General features: G+C 40.0%; 1 pseudogene; it reads left to right on the forward strand.

Moving 5' to 3' along the window:
* Window positions 1–2343: 2343 nt before the first annotated feature.
* On the forward strand, window positions 2344–5637 carry LOC127756732 (uncharacterized; annotated as a pseudogene).
* Window positions 5638–6413: the final 776 nt, after the last annotated feature.

The following is a 6413-nucleotide window of genomic DNA, read 5'->3' on the forward strand; positions in this document are numbered from 1 at the left end:
TTAGTCGCTGAAGTTGAGTGAGATTAACAATTTTATTATTTTGTTCGGATAAGGCGTTCAGGTTAATTCAAGATTTCAAGTAGTTGAGAGAAACCATATATACGTATGTTTTCCCCTCGCATATGGATTCATCTATGTACGAGTTATTCAGCCGTAGTATCTGACGACTATTGTATCTCCCTCCCCCCCCCCCTCCCCCCCTTTTTTTTAAAAAGTCCTTTTCACGTATAATTAGCATTAATCAGTTAAGCTGGCGAGATTTGTCGGTCCCCAAATTTTTGTCGTTTGTTGAGGTTGAATTTGTAGACGGTCCACGAAGACCAAAACTCGAGAAGCCAAACCCTATCCCCTCACATAGGCTCGATCAGCCCGGAGGACAGGATTCTCCTGGATGTTACTTATCTTTATGATCATCGATCTATTTTTGGTAGAATTATTCAAACTGAATTTTGAATTTTCATTCAAATTCGGTGAAATTCAGCTGTTTGTCTTCTTCTTCTTCTTCTTTCCTTTTTTAAGTTGGAACCTTGCTCCGTAGCAGGGTTCAAAATTTTGGATTTGTTCTATCGGACCTCCCGATGTGATATTATTTCGGCCGAAATTTTTATTTTTTTTTCATTTTTTCGTGAATTTAGTAATATGTTGATCAAATTTTATTCAATAATTCATATAATTTCAGACCAAAAATTCGATATTTTGGCCACCCCGATACAAATGACCAAACCGAAAGATTATACCCCTGCTCCGTAGTGATTCCAAAGGAGGGCAGCCGCACGCACCCTAAATCAATAATAAAACTATAATATGAGTGGTGAGATGGCACTAAATATCAAGTGCCAAAATGAAATATGTGCTGACTGATTTGTACTCCCTTGTGTCTTTTTTACTTGTCTAGTACAACTGAGAGAGTATCAAATGCACATGTTGTTACCATTCTCTTTGTCTAATCATATATCTATAAGAATTAGTAGAAATATAACTAAAGTGCCAAATTTAACAAACTCATTTCCACATATCAAATCTTATTATTTTTTCCGATATTTTAGCTGGTAAAGATTTTTGAGGTTTGCATGTATTCTAATACAACACCGAAAAAGAACAGAGGGGTTATGCATTGTAAAAGTTGTGCCTTGAATGGTTTACGCTGTTCTACACGGTACATGTGACATGTTCAAGAGCTTGGGAGTGCAACTCTTGCAGTGTGGATGGCCTCATGGCAATCCAGTAGGTCTGAACAGAATCAAGCAATATTTTCATTGTCATTAATTAAGCAATAGATGCCATTGTTTCCATGAAAAGTAGCTGCACTGGTCTGTCACTGTCATTGTTAAGTTGTCCGTTAGCATAATTCACCTCTCAAGAAAACCCCTACATTTTGATCCTGAATTCATTGCTGACATGTCATTGTCCTGATTGACAGGCTAAATATTATACTAGGCTACTTGGAGTCTTTGATCCACTGGTGGAGAAACCATCTTTTGTTGGTCGGCCGAATTCCACAATAATCCCGGATGCAATAAAAACCGGGGCTAAAGATGATCTTTAGTCCCGGTTCAAAAGGGTAACGGGCATATTTGATCTTTAGTCCCGGTTGGTCACCATCTTTAGTCCCAGTTCAAATGCTGTCAGGGCCTGTCAGGCATCCCGGGATCTTTAGTCCCGGTTGATCGTAACTTTAGTCCCGGTTGGTAGATCTCGGGGATCTTTAGCCCCGGTTGGTGTTACCAACCGGGACTAAAGTCCCACCCCTATATATATGTCTTCTTCCTCCTCCAGCTGCTCGAGCAAGCTTCAAAATTTCTTCAAAAAAGAGGGTAAGTCATGCCAAAATTTCTAGTGAATTTATTTTCGTGATTACATACAAATCGGAGGTGCCTAAAAGGTTTGCAACTTCATCCTCCAATGTTTTTTTTGTCATATTACATTTGCAGTTATGTTTTGCACACTTTTTTGTCTCTAAAATTTAATTGTAAGTTGATGAGAGAGAAAATTTGTGTGGGTTAGAAAGAATATATAGAAATTTAGTTGATTTGATAAAGAAGGTTTTATAAAATAGTTGAGAAGGAAAACTATAGTGAAAGTTAATCTTGAATACTAGAAAACAAACTAAAATGAAAATTAAAAGAAGTAACACATTAAAATTAGTTTAAAACTTTAGAAATAGTAAATAAGAATTATTTGGTGTAATATTTTATGATTTTTGTATGAATAAATATGTGTCATTATTGTATGACTGTTGAAACAGTTTGTAATTATCTTATAATTATTGTATCACTGTCATTATTGTAAGAATAATTATTTGTGTACGATTTTTTTCGACTCATGTAGATGGATCGGCAATGGATGTACGCTGACCGGCGGTCCAAAGAGTTTATTGACAGCGTGCACTATTTTTTGAGAGTGGCCGAAGCTAACAGGCAAAGGGGTTTTATTTGTTGTCCATGCAATAAGTGTAAGAATCAGAAGGAGTATTCTGCATCCAGGACTATTCATTTCCACTTGTTTGAGTCGGGGTTCATGCCAAGCTATAATTGTTGGACATCCCACGGAGAGCAAGGTGTTGAAATGGAAGAAGATGAAGTGGAAGACGACAATATTCCGGACTTTGCTTAGTACGTTGGATTTGAAGGAAATCAAACAGGCGAGGAGGAAAGAGATGCTGATGGTAACGACGTTGCGGATGATCTTGGTCAGATGTTGCAGTACGCCAAGGAAGACTGCGAAAGTGAAAAGAGGGCCCATAAATTAGACAAGATGTTAGAGGACCACAGAACTTCGTTGTACCCAGGTTGCGAGCAGGAGCACAAAAAGTTGGATACCACTCTGGAGTTCTTGCAATGGAAGGCAAAAAATGGGGTTAGTGACAAGGCATTTGGCGATTTATTGAAACTCGTCAAGAACATTCTTCCGGAGGGAAACAAATTGCCCGAGACAACGTACGAGGCTAAGAAGATAGTCTGTCCGCTAGGACTGGAAGTTCAGAAGATTCACGCATGTCCGAATGATTGTATCCTATATCGTGGTGAGGAGTATGAGAACCTAGAAGCATGCCCTGTTTGCAAAGCACTACGATACAAGATTAGATGAGACGATCCAGGAGAAGTTGACGGGCAGCTAACAAAGAAGAGAATTCCTGCTAAGGTGATGTGGTATTTCCCTATAATACCACGGCTAAGGCGTTTGTTCAGGAACAAGGGGAATGCTAGAATGATGCGATGGCACGCTGAAGAGCGTCAACAGGACGGGATGCTGAGACACCTCGCTGATGGTTCGCAGTGGCGAAACATCGACAGAAAATTTAAAGAATTTGGAAAGGACGCACGAAACATACGGTTTGGTTTGAGTACGGATGGCATGAATCCTTTTGGAGAGATGAGCAGCGGCCATAGCACTTGGCCCGTTACGATGTGTATCTACAACCTCCCCCCTGGCTATGCATGAAGAGGAAGTACATAATGATGCCGATTATTATTCAAGGCCCAAAGCAACCTGGTAACGACATCGATGTGTACCTAAGACCACTGGTCGAAGATCTTAAACTGTTGTGGAAGAAGGAAGGTGTCCCCGTGTGGGACAACGACAAACAGGAGGAGTTTAACCTACGAGCGCTTGTGTTCGTAACCAGCAACGATTGGCCTGCACTTAGCAACCTATCCGGACAGTCCAATAAGGGGTACAAGGCTTGCATTCACTGTATGGATGAAACAGAAAGTACGTATCTTAAGCACTGTAGGAAGGTTGTATACATGGGTCATCGTCGATTCCTTGCAGCAAACCATCCGGTACGGAAGAAAGGCAAGCACTTCGAACATAAGGCTAACCACCGTACGAAACCTAAACATCGCAGCGGGAAAATAGTGTTTGCTATGGTTAAAGATCTTAAAGTAGTGTTCGGAAAGGGGCCTGGAAGCCAGCCTATAGAGAGCGAAGATGGTCACGCGGCGATGTGGAAAAAGAACTCTGTATTTTGGGAGTTACCCTATTGGGAATTCTTGGACGTACGCCACGCAATCGACGTGATGCACCTCACTAAGAACCTTTGCGTAAACCTTCTTGGCTTCCTAGGTGTATACGGAAAGTCGAAAGATACACTGGAAGCACGTAATGATCTGAAGCATATGGAACAACGCGGCGACCTTCAGCCGAAACCAAAGGAGAAAGGAAGCCATTACTTGAGTCCAGCCAGCTACACTCTTAGTATGGCAGAGAAGGAAAGTATGTTTGAATGCTTGGAGAGCATAAAGGTACCGTCTGGATACCCCACGAATATCAAGCGAATAATAAGCACGAAGGAAAAGAAGTTCACAAACCTAAAGTCTCATGACTGTCACGTGTTGATGACGCAACTGCTACCAGTTGTAATAAGGGGTATCCTTCCAGACAATGTCCGGGCAACGATAACAAAGATATGTGCATTCATGAACGCAATTTCGCAGAAGGTCATCGATCCGGATAGATTAGAAGCCCTTCAGAATGATGTGGTGCAATGTCTTGTCAGTTTTGAGTTGATATTTCCACCTTCATTTTTCAATATAATGACGCATCTGCTTTGTCACCTTGTGAAAGAGATCAGTATTCTCGGGCCTGTGTATCTACACAACATGTCCTTTCGAGAGGTACATGGGTGTTCTGAAGAAGTATGTTCGTAACCGTGCTCGTCCAGAGGCAAGCATCGTCAAGGGTTATGGAACAGAAGAGGTCATCAAATTTTGCGTAGAATTTATCGAAGATCTTCGCCTAATCGGGGTACCTGAATCACACCATGAAGGGAGACTACGGGGAAAGGGAACTCTCGGAAGGAAAGCAATAATGACGGTAGACAACAATTTATTCCGTAAAGCCCATTTCACGGTTCTGCAACAATCTTCATTGGTAGCTCCTTACGTCGAGGAGCACTTGGCTTTAGTTCGCGCCAGGAACATCGGTAAGTCCGATGCATGGATTACATGGCATCACATTGATACTTTCCCCGCGTGGCTACGACAACATCTCATGGGTAACGAGTCGATCAACCAACAACTTACCTTCCTGGCGAGGGGACAGTCTGGGTTGATCGCGACATTCCAGGGATATGAGATCAATGGGTACACATTCTACACGAGAGCCCAAGACATGAAGAGCACGAACCAAAACAGCGCTGTTCGTGTCGATGCCATGGGACACGATGGAACAACTGGCACGTATTACGGTGCCATCGAGGACATATGGGAACTTGACTATGGTCCTCTCAAGGTCCCTCTGTTCCGGTACCAATGGGTTAGGTTGACTGGTGGAGGCGTAATGATTGATGACAGTGGGATGACAACGGTTGACCTTAACAAGGTTGGATACTCGGACGAACCTTTTGTCCTTGCCAATGATGTAACGCAAGTCTTTCTCGTGAAGGACATGTCTAGCAAAGGAAAGAAGGGCAGAGGACCTGACGAGCCTAAGCGTCACGTGGTTCTCCCAAGCAAAAGAAAAATCGTCGGAGTTGAGGACAAGACTGACGAGGATTACGATCAGTTGGATGGGCAACCCCCTTTCACGGTGACGATTGACCCTAGCATCCTCCTATCAAATGAAGACACCCCTTACTCACGTAGCGATCACAAGGAGGGAACAATAGTGAGGAGAAAGTACGTGCGGTCAACCGTCACCGCCGATGTATTGCCGTAATTATTGTGTACACGATGTAAACTATTTTGGATGTATTGATTATCCGTATAAATCAATTGATGTATGGCATATGTTAATTACGCACGATTATTAGAGGTTTTAACAAGTTTAAATCATGTATATGCTAGTTATATGCGATACTTACAATTTTTAAAAGTTTTAAATCACGCAGGTGGCAATTTCATATGTTAATTAGAGTTTTTAACATTTAATTTAGTATCATTCATATGCATGTGGCATTTACATATGCTAATTATAATTGACTAGAGAATTTTTAAAAGTTTCAAATCATGCATGTGGCATTTACATATGTTAATTAGAGTTTTTCACAATTTAATTTACTATCATTCACATGCTAATTATATATGACTATTCGAATTTTTAAAATTTTTAAATCATGCATGTGGCATTTACATATGTTAATTAGAGTTTTTAACAATTAATTTAATATAATTCCTATGCTAAGTATATATGATGATTACAATTTTTATTAATTTTAAATCATGCCGTATGTATATACATATGTTAATTAGAGTTTTTACCAATTTAATAATATCATTCATATGCTAAGTATATATGATTATTAGAATTTTTATTAATTTTAAATCATATATTTGCTTATTACGATTTATCCACTTAATTTATTACAGACAACAGTAATTTTTCTAAGTAATTGTCATTAATCTTTGTACTTTAAATAATTGTAATGCATTATCTTCTATTTTAGAAATACATGTGTAATGGAAAATAATATT

The sequence above is a fragment of the Oryza glaberrima genome, chromosome 12 (genome assembly GCF_000147395.1).
Source record: "Oryza glaberrima chromosome 12, OglaRS2, whole genome shotgun sequence".
Classification (NCBI taxonomy): Eukaryota; Viridiplantae; Streptophyta; class Magnoliopsida; order Poales; family Poaceae; genus Oryza; species Oryza glaberrima.